Raw genomic sequence first — 11,764 nt, 5'->3', positions numbered from 1 at the left:
ACCATCTAGTGGCCAGACTTCTGGGAATGAACCTTTTTATATTTGACTATGCTGGTTCTAGGCCAACAAACACAATCTGGACCTGGGAATTTGCTTAAAACTTTTTAAGCTTTGTGGGACCTACCAGTGTTGTAGCTTTTGAGAACCCAATGCCACCTGTCAGGCCACAATAAGGCATCAGAGGACCTTTGGTAGGAGAATAAACATTAATGAAAGAAAAATCTCTGTCAACAGATTCGGGAGGAAGGTAATCTCTCTTACTCAAGAATTCTGAGTACATTTGAAGATCTTGGTAGCAACTAAGCCCATTGATTATCCTGATAATTCTTTTAAATTCTTATAGCTTTATTAAGATTTCACTTAGTAAATCACTTTTTATTTGGTTGATTTCATTTTCTGCCTTCTTCTTTTTCAATCAGGTTGGCCAAAGATTTGCCAATTTTGTTCATTTACTGAAAGAAACTGCTTTTATCTTTATCAGCTCTTTTTAAAAAAAATTTCCAATCTACCTATTTCTCCTCTAATTTTCAAGCACCCTCTTTTGTGCTTATTTTGAGTTTCTTCCTAGTTAACATTTATATGGCATTTTAAGTCTTGAAAAGTGTCTTATGTACAGACATATATAATAATATGACAATAGCTAGCATTCATGTAGTGCTTTAAAGTGTGCAAAGTGCTATAAATACACTAATTCATTTGATCCTCACAACAGCCCTATTATTATCTTCATTTTATAGATGAGGAAACTGAGGCAGGCAGAAGTGAAGTGATTTGCCCAGGGTCACATAACTAGTAAGTATCTGCAGCAGATTTTGAATTCACCCCTTCCCAAGTCCAAGTCTAGCATTCTATCTAGTATATTACCTACCTGCTGGTTTATTTGTTGGCTTTCTAATTTTAAAAAAAATGCATATTCAGCTCTTTGATCCTCTTTTAAAAAATTTTGTCAATATATAGTTTTAGGGATATAATTTTTCCTCTGAGCACTGTTAGCGGTATCCCTAAAATTTTGGGATGTGTCTCATCATTCTCACTGTCTCAGAAAGTAGTTAATTGTCTGATTTATTCTTTGACCCACTTGTTATTTAGTATTTCATTATTTAACCTTCATTTAAGTCTTTTTTGTTTGTGCCCTTGGAATTGATTATTATTTTCATTGTATTAAGGTCTTAAATGATGTGTTTAGTATTTCTGTCTTTTTATATTTATTTTCAAATTATCTGTGACTTAACACATGATCAGTTTTTTTTATAAAATGTCATGTGGTGCTGATATATGCACACACACACACACACACACACATCAACGCATACTCTAGTGGTCCCATTCAGAAGAAACTATGAATATTTTAACGAGAAATTCTCTAAAAATTTGTTTAATTCTGTATTTTCCCCTTTGGTCATCCTTCTGTTAGATTTGTTCATCTCTGAAGGGGGAATAAGGGCAGGGAATAAGCATTTATATGCCAAGCTAAAATCTGGCCTCAGACACTTACTGGCTGTGTGACCCTGGGCAAGTCACTTAACCTCTATTTGTTTAATTCATTGGAGAAGGAAATGGCAAACCACTCCAGTATCTTTGCCAAGAAAACCACATGGATGGTAAAGTCTATGGGGTCATGAAGAGTTGACTAAACATGGCTAGACAATTGAACAACAACAACTATACTCCAGGAACTATGCTAAGTGCTTTTATAAATATTATCTCATTTGATCCTCACCACACTCCTGTGTGATAGATGCTATTATTATCCCTGTTTTATAGTTGAGGAACCTGAAGCAAGTGGTGGTAAACGACTTGCCCAGAATCACACAGGTAGTAAGTGTCAGAGGTCTTATTCGAACTTGTATCTCCTGACTCTAGACCCAGTGCTCTATTCACTGTGCCACCAGCTACAAGAGCTGAGTTAGATGCTAAGCAATATGGGGCACTTCTGATGTTAGTACTCTGTCAGTTGTGTATTGTGATTTTTTTTCTTTTGTCTGTGATAATGAAATTCCTACTTTTTGGCTTCACCTGAGATATAGCAAATTTTGTTCCAGCTTCTCCTTTTGATTTTATGTATGTTTTTGCTATTTAGATTTTTTTTTGGGTAACCAACAGATTGTGACTTAAAAAAATCTAATCTGTTGCTCTCTTTAATTTTAATGGATTCTTTAATTCATTCACATTTAATGTTATGAGATTTAGGTTTATGTTTTCCTTAATTTGTGTCTCTACTATTTTTTTAAAAACAGGACTATATTTTCCTCTTCTTTTAAGTCATTACTTTGTCCCTATGACTAGTTCTGCTTAATCTATTTTGATGTAATCCTATTAGCATAGGCTTTTCCCCACCTGGCCCTTTCCTGTTTGTCAACTCTTTCCCTAGTTTTGGAGTTTAACTTAATTTGTTCATTTCTATTACTTTATTTTCCTCTTCTTTTTTCCTTTTTTCACATCTCATTTAAGTACCTAGTTCAAAATCCTTTCTTCTGTAACTTCTTTTGTCAGTTTTTTCTTTTTCAGTAACTCTAAGGATTTTTTTACCTTGCTCTCTTCATGAATTCTCTTCTTCTGTCCAGAGTTTTTATTCTTTGATTTATTGTCTTTATCCTTATTTATTCTTTCTTTAATTTCTTTGTGTTCCTTCTAGAATGAAAGCTTCTGAAGTACCAGATTTTGAACTCCCTCTTCTAACCAATTTCTATCAGCCTTTATAGACCTTGTCCCATTGTCAGTCGTTCCCTATTACATCTCACTCTTAGAAGCATCAATTAATGAGCAAAGTGATGAGAATAGAAGACTCATTGCTCCATGGTAGAAATTAGCCTTTGTCCCAAATTGAGTGGTCCAGCTCCATCATTCTCTTTCCCATTTGTCATGTGATCTCATCTCTAGGTCCATGTCTGCCCATCCTTCTGTATGCCAGTTACTGCCAGAAGCTTCACTTTACCTGTCCTGAGACAGCATCTTGTCCTTAGAGACACTACACTCTTTCAAATGTGGTGGTCTTCAAGTGCACCCTCTCCTTCCTCCCCACTATGTTAAATACATTGTAAGGTCCCTATGCTTCATTACATACACATATATATGTATATGCATGTATGTATATATGTATTGTGTGTATATATGTATGTGTGTATATATATATATATGTGTGTATGTGTGTGTGTATTTTTTCCCGTATGGGTTGAACCTTCACCTTCAAGTTCCCCCTATTTCAATTTTCTCTCTTGCCTGTAGCTTGTCCTGTATCTATTCACCTTCCCCAAAGACCATCGGAATCATCTTCTTCTGTTGTTCACTTATAAACTTGATGAGAACATCATACATTCACCCCCCGTTCCCTACTTCCTCCTGGTCATTTATGTAGCCCCCCATTCTGTAATTTCATCCCACAAAATACATTGATTTACCTGTAGGGCGGTTGTGGGATTTAGTCATGGTATACCAGGCTTCCTCCTCCAGTAATACTTCAATTTCTTTAAACTAGGTTTTTATTTTTATCCTTTTGTGTGTGTGTGTGTGTGTGTACATATATATATATATATATATATATACACACACACACACACATTTTCTTAGTGGTCCATCTTTTTATTTTAAAACTCCCATGTCAGCCTTTCTCTTTAAAAAAAAATTTCTAGAGATGACGTGGGTTATTTCATTATTTATTTTTTCCTTGACAAATGCATTTATCTTTCTTGTGTTTTTGTTATTTGGGGTATTTGCAAATCATATATACTGTTCTTTTTTTGATTCAAGAATACCTTAAATGCCCCTTTTCTAAAGAATAGCCATATTTTTAAATTGATTAGGCCCAGTTTTTCAGATTGTTATTCTGGGTTGCAACTGGTACTCCTTTGCTTTTCAGAATACATTATTCCATTCCCTTCTTCAATTTTTAGTGGGTGTAGTCTAGTCTTTTGTTATTCAGATTTTCTTTATGTTGAAGGCCTTTCTCCTGTTTCCATGCAGAATTTGTTGATGTCATTGGAACTGTTAAATTTAACCACCATGCATCTTACAGTTTGAAACATGGTTTGTTTGTTTTTTCCTTTCTGCAGGCCATCTGTGGATTCCTTTGATTGATGCTTTGTTTTCTGAATTCAGAAGTTCTGGATAGTTTTCTTCTATTGTTTCCTGCATTACAGTGTTCAGGTTTTGATTTGTCATGTTTTTCTGGGAGCTCTCTGGTCCTTAAATTGTCTCTGCTCATCCTATCTTCTAGGTCAATTGCTTTTGTTTGTATAGAGATTATGTGAGTGTGTGTTTTAGCATTATTGCCATTGGCTTATCTTCTGCTAGATTGTCCTTCCCTTTGGTATATTTGTATTACAAATCTGATGATCTCTTTCTTCTTTGGAAAAACTTTCTCTGAATTCATATTTGTTTATTTTTCTGTTTTGGGGGTTTTTGTTTGTTTTCTTTCTTTTTTCGTTTCTTTTTAGGCAATTGGGATTAAGTGACTTGCCCAGGGCCACACAGCTAGTAAGTGTCAAATGTTATGTATCTGAGGCTGGATTTGAACTCAGGTCCTCCTGACTTCAGGGCCCATGCTCTATGCACTGTGCCACCTAGCTGCCTCTGTTTATTTGTTTTGGTACTATAGATTCTGATATTTCTTCTCTTCTAACTTGTTTTTTATGTTTTTCATTTGTCTTTTGAACCATTCTGGAACATCTTGTTCCCTGCTACCTTGAGTTCCTGCAGAATTTTGTGTGTCATCAGTCACTGGTTCAATTTCCTTTCCTTTATAATATTTACTTAGAGAATTCTGTAGTCTTTTAAAGGTTTTAGTGATTATCTTTCCTTCTAATTTAGTATTCTTTCTGTTGATTTTTCTGTTCGTGCTCTAGGTTTTTAATTGAATTTTCTTCCTCTTGAAGTCTTTGGTGGTTTAAACTTTTTTTCCTCATATTATCCTGTTATTTTCTTATTTCTCTCTCCTTAACAGTGGGCCTACCCAAAGAACAGACTGTAAAAGTGCCTAGTTTCTGCTCACAGTGAGGAATTTACTTTAGGAAGAGCTGGGTCCCTGCACTAAATAACTTCTGGGTGCCAGGACTGATAGAGAAGAATTTAGGTAAGGCGCATGAAGAATATTTGAAGAGGGAGAGAACGTTTTCAATTGGGGCATCAGGAAAGGGTTGAATGGAGGAAGCAGTATGAGAACTGAGCTCTGAAGGAATATGAGGAATCTGAAAGGCACAATAATAATAATAAAATAATAATAATAATAAAGTGATATTGCCATAACATTTTAAAGTTTGCAAAACACTCATGTGATGCCCCCAAAAGACCACAAATATTATTATCCACATTTTATAGATGAGGAAACTGAGGAATGGAGAGAATAAGTGGCTTTTGATGCTGGTCACAAAAGCTAGTGAATACTAGAGGCATGGTTCCCTCTTCATTTGAAGTCCACTCTTCTTTTTGCTGTACTATGCTTTCTCTCTATGAAAATAACTATCTCATGTATTAGTATATGACTGGAGTATAAGAGAGATGCAGAGTCTCATGAATTAGAGTGGGAGGAACTGTGGAGCACTTCAGGGAAGATTTGACAGTCAAGATGGGTCTCAAAAGATGGGTAGTTGACCTAAAAGAAACACAATCCATCTCTTTTGTTTCTTCCTTCTTGGTTGGGGCTTCCAGTGGAGTTCTGTTGGGGGAGGCCATATCATGGAGGTCCTTATGTTCTCTTAGCCTACAGTGGATCAGGGCAGGAGAAATACATGGTGGTGTGTCGATTTAGAAGTGACACCTGAAAGTGTGTTGAAAGCAATGGAAAATGTACAAGGCAAATGGAAATTCCCTGGGCTTGGTAACTTAAACAAAATATATATATATATATATATACACACACACATATATATACATATATATACACACACATATATATATACATATATATATATATATATATATATATAGTTTGCAAGGTTGAATCACTCTGTCATTTTCTTTGGATTCTCACCGTAGCACTATTCCAGTGACTTGGGGTGTTGTTTTTCTAGGGTAATGGTTTTCCTAAGTGATTTTTTGAACTCCCCCTCTCTTCCACTCCTCTTAACCCACCATAGAATCAAAGAATCCTAAGACTCCTGCTCCCCATAAGGTGGTACTGGTCTAACCAGCCCATAGTGGAGCAAGGTGATTCTCAAGAAGGTGACACTGATTCATTTTATTTCCTTCTTTAAACACATGTAAGGTAAATAACAACAAAAGGTCCTGTTTCTAGTTATTAAAAAGAGTGTCATAAAATTCTCAAATCCATCTCCCTCCCCCAACCAAATACATCTTTTGTTCAGTCGTTTCTGACTCTTCACGACACCATTTGGGATTTTCTTGGCAAAGATACTACAATGGTTTGTCATTTCCTTCTCCAGGTCATTTTACAGATGAGGAAAATGAGGCAACTAGGGTAAATGACTTGCCCACAGTCACACAGCTAGTAATTGTCTGACGTTGGATTTGAACTCAAGTCCTCCTGACTCTAAGCCCGGCACGCTATCCACCGTACTACCTAGCTGCCCCCAAATGAACCTTAATGCCCTCTAATTTTAAAAAACACAGCCCTTACAGGTATGCTGTGCTCTAATTTTATGAAGACTGTAAGTTCTGTGAGGGCAGGACTTTTTGTTTTGGGTTTGTACTCCCACTATCTGGCACTGTGCGTGATGACTTGCTTGTTGAATTGGATCCCAAAGTGGTGACGCTGGAGAACGTGGCGGACGAGGAAGTGGCACACCTATTTTTCTAGTTCTGCTCCTGGTTCAAACTAGCCATTTGGCCTCTGGCCTGATACTTAATTTCTTTGGGCCTCGATCCCCCTATCTATCAGAGGATGATCAAAATACTTGTCCAACTTTCCTCATGGGATTTTGTAAGAATTCAGTGATAATATAGTTGAGAGCACTTTGAAAAGCAAAACGTATTCAATAAATATAAGGTATAATCATTATTATTCCATTAAGGTTTGAGAGGATGCTAGACCTACCTCTTTCTTTTCTTACTTCTGGTATTGGATATCAGTGACTCCCTTGGGTATATGGGGGTGTTTCAGGAGAACTAGCATTTTTTGGGTGGGGCTTGCCGAACCCTTTTCAGGTCTGCATATCTATCATTAGTGTCTTCCTGTCCCCCAACTCTCACCTGTGACTCTAAGAAGCTGTAGAATGTACAGTAGTCACAACCCAGTAATACCCTCTCTGCATATGGGCTAAACCAGGTTGAGGGTAACCAACAGGCCTCAGACCTGTTGGTGAGTTTGGGGGATGTCTACCTCAAGCATGTGAAGACTTTCCCTGGCAGCATGGACACGTGAGAGAACAACTTGTTCCAGTGGCCACGAAGGCAACTGAAGCAGTCATTAGGGAGAGCTTAAAGCTTGGTCAGATGCCAAGATTGTGCCGGACCATCACCTGTTATCTTGACTTTTGTCCTGCCACTGGACTTTGATGGATTCTGGAAGAGAGAATGAGGCTGACAACTTTGCGCAACTCTGCCTGACTTAAATCCAGTTCACATGCAAGTCAAGATATCACCCCGTGATGTCATTGGTCCTCTTTGAAAACCAAGGAAGAACAACCATTAGTGGCTCCCAGAGAAGCTTCCTTGTTATTTTACAGGTCATGGGATCATAGATTGAGAGGTACAATGGACCTCATGGGCCATTGTAACTTAGAGTTACAGCTGGGAGGGGCCTTACAAGTCACCTAGTTACACCCCCTCATCTTAGAAGAGCAAACTGAGACCTAGGGGACTTAAGAGAATCATCCAGGCTCCCTTGAGGAGTAAGGAGGTGTGCCCGGATTCATACACATCTCCTGAATCCAAACCTGGTACTCCTTCGACTGAGCCACCTCCTGAGACGCTACCTACAGCAGAGTGTGGTTTATAGCAGGGAGGAACCAAAACATACATTGTCACAGCTTGACAATGTTCGGGTGGATGTTTAATGATTTTTAATTTTTCATGATTCCTCTGATAAAAATTGTACCCAACTAAAAACAAATACATTTGTATTTCCATCTCCTTAATTAGGTTCTAATTTGGGGGTTCTTATTAGCTTAAAATCATGTCACTAAAATGGTCCTTGGATGATAAAAATGTGAAAGCCACAATCAATCTGAAAGAAATCTAACTATTTAATTATGCTGATTGGAACACTAGAGACCACTGGCAAAATGATCATCTCAGAATAAGCTTGATTTTTGTAATTTGCTTTTTAAAAGATTTAGATGCATATTTATCATTTTCAATTCTATGCTGCCATTCTCCTTGAATCTCTGAGCTGGTGCCTTATAGCTTAGCAGGGGCAAATTACATGTCTGTCAGGGGCCCTGGGGACTCCTACTGACCCCAACTTGACTCTGTATGGCTGGCCCAAAGTAGATTGTGGGTGAATGAGGTGTCCTCAAGAAAGCAGCACTGATTTGTTTAAATAGCTCATTTCTTTGTTTTAAAAAAGAAATTGCTGCAGCACATGCTTAACCAGCAACTTGCTAGGAAATCATGAAACATTAGAATTTTAGAGCTGTAAGGGACCTTAGAGATGATCTTCTTGAGTCTTTCTTTTGATTTGAAAATAAGGGAGTTGTCTTTGGTGTTTCTTTCTACCTCGTAGCTGATCAGCTATTAAGTCCTGTTCATTCTACTTCTATGACATCTTTCATATTCTTGTCCCTATCCTACTGCCACTATCCTATTTCAGACCCTCATTAACACTGCCTAAATGACTGTAATAGCCTTCTTTTTAAATTAAAAAAAACAAACAAACATTTATTTTCTCTCCCACTTCCTCTCTTTCCCCCACTCTCATTGAGAAAGGAAAAAAAACCCAAACATTTCTTTAAAAATATCTGCAGTCAAGCAAAATGAATCTCTACATTGGCCATATCCAAAAATTCAGATGTTTTTCTTTATGCACCTTGAGTTCATTACCTCACTGTCAGGAGGTGGAGGTCAAGGAAGGGAAAGGAGCAGCATTTATTAAGCATCTATCATGTGCAGGTGCCCTGCTAAGTACTTTACAAATAGTATCTCACTTTGGTAAGCATGCTTCATCATTAGTCCTCTGGAACTCAGGTTTTCCTGACTCCAGGTCCAGCACTCTATCTATCCACTGTGAGTTTTCTACTTGTCGTTAATGATTTGTGTTCTGCCCTTCCTGGTTCAAATATCATTCTCATTTGTAGAGAAAAGAGAACAAAGTAAGAGTTGAGTACATCTTAGATGTTTTAACATCTGTAAGAACAGATCATTCTGTACACTTGAAATAAGGAATTCTGTCACTTTTTTTTATCTTTTACTTTTTTTTTTTAACAAAAGCTCTTTTCGTTGTCCTTAATAAAGCCTTTTTTTTTTTTTTTGCTTGTCACCAGACTCAATTCATTCTGAGTTTTAGTTCTCTTAATTCTCTTATAGGACCATGACCCTCTTTTAAAGGAAATAATAAATTTTACTTGGAATTCTATTACTAGAATTCAAATATGTAAACAAGAACAAAAGAAAATACAAAGAAGTCATAAAAATTGATTGCAAATAACTGTACACCTTAACTGTATGATTCCCTTATTTATAGATCATTATAAGAAGCAAATGAGGTATATGCCTAATTTCAACAAAGTTGTAACAAGATGGAGCATGAATATTATTCCCCGTTTAAAGGTCCTTTTTCACGTGGTGTAGCCATAGCATATGCATTGTTTTTAAATTGTGGTTCTGCTTTCATCATTCTGCATCACTTCAAATACATTCTAATAGGCCTTGGAATTCTTTGCATTTGTTATTTTTTATGGTGAGATAATTTTTCACATGGCTTGTTTCCATTTTTATTTATTTTTTTTCTAGTGCTGTTAGAGATATTTTTTGCCTAGATAGATTGTTTTTTTTTTCTTTTCTTTCTTCCTTGTCAGTATCCCTGAAACTGGGATAGCTCAGGCAAAGGGCCTCAGCTTTTGATATTTTTATTGAAAAATTTCATATTGCATTCAAAAAAAAATCAAACCAATCAAACCATCACCAGGAGTATATTAGTGTACCACTTTTTTCCATAGTCATACTAACATTGAATTTTTTAATCTTTTGCAATCTTTAGTAATTTGAAGCCATGCCACACTTTTGTATTACTGTAAGCTGGAAGGAATTGTAGAAATCACCTGGTCCAGCTCCCTCATTTTACAGATGAAGAAACTGAAACCCAGAAATGGGAAGTGATTTACCCAAGGTCATGCAATGGTTGGTGGTTGTTGTTCAGCCATTTTTAAGTCATGTCTGACTCTTTGTGACCCTATTTGAAGTTTTCTTGGTGAAGATACTGGAGTGCTTTGCCATTTTGTTCTCTAGCTCATTTTACAGATGAGGAAATTGAGGCCAGCAGGGATAAGTGACTTGCCCAGGGTCACACAATTAGCAAGTATCTGAGGCTAGATTTGAATTCAGGTCTTCCTGACTCCAGGCCAGGTGATTGATCCACTGAACTACCTAGCTGCCCTACTTAGGGTACAATAAATAGTTAGGACCAGAAAAACCCCGGATGGCTAATCCCCAATTCGGCCTTGTTTTCTTTATACCACACCAGGATGTTAACAAATTGGATCATTGATGGGGATACCTGAACTACTGAACTCATTTTGGGATAAGAGCAGACAGCCTGGACTGGGCTGAGGGAAATTACTCGCTATCTATCTTGTAGTTCTAGAATAATCATGGGACTCCCAGAAGTCACCTTGGACACAAGATGGAAGACCAAGCAACGATTTGTAGATATTAGACCTGCTCCCATCAATTAATCTCTGACCATTGCTAATGTATCATGTAGAGCCATCAAGGTTGCCTTGATTTCCTATTTGGTTTTGTGGCATTGATTTAAACTGATTTTCACAGACTGAAAGCCTTAACTAGTTTGTTCTCCCAATTCCCTTGAGGTAGAGAGAAAGGGAGAGAGTGAGAGATATCTCCATATCCTCTTAAGAACCTTTTCAATGACCAGAAATGTAATAATAATAATGATAGGTAACATTTATATAGTATCTCCTATGTGCCAGGCACTGTGCTTGACACTTTACAATTATTATCTCATTTATTCCTCATAAAAACCCTGGGAGGTAAGTGCTATTATTGTCCCCATTTTACAGGTGAGGAAACTGAAGCAAACAGAGGTTAAGTGACTTGGCCAGGGTCACACAGCTTATAAGTGTGTGAAGCTAGATTTTAACTCAGGAGCTCGGGTCTTCCTGATACTGATGCTGTGTCAGATGTCTGAGATCCAGGTGTGATGCTCTGTCCATTAACATCCATACTAGAAGTGTAGCACAATGGATGCAGAACTAGTCTATGTATTCTTGGTGAGTTAGTTCACTGGTCTGTGCCTCAATTTCCTCAATGTAAAATAAGGGTGTTAGACTAAATAATCACTAGGATTTCTTCCAGCACTGATATTTTATGTCTCTGATTTATTGGTAAGCTATTATGTGCTGGGTGCTAACAAAAAAAGTATAATACAATGATCCTTGTTTCTAAGGAGCTTATAATCTGGTTGGAAAAATAAGAAGACATGGAAAGAGAATCAAGTATATGTGTGTTTGGGGGGTACACATGTATTTTGTTTTGTCCCCTGGCTAATGACCAGTGGCTTTTTGCCAGTGCCTTAGGTTGGCCCCACCTATAAAGCTTTGGAAGATGGTTGTGCCCAGGGATGTTCTGGTAAATGTTTAATAACAAGGTCTCTGAAAAAAATTGTACCCAGGACACATTTCTAAGTTTAATTTTC

The sequence above is a fragment of the Vombatus ursinus genome, unplaced genomic scaffold (genome assembly GCF_900497805.2).
Source record: "Vombatus ursinus unplaced genomic scaffold, bare-nosed wombat genome assembly UNPS02014791.1, whole genome shotgun sequence".
NCBI lineage: Eukaryota > Metazoa > Chordata > Mammalia > Diprotodontia > Vombatidae > Vombatus > Vombatus ursinus.
Note: the sequence above shows the minus strand (reverse complement) of the source record.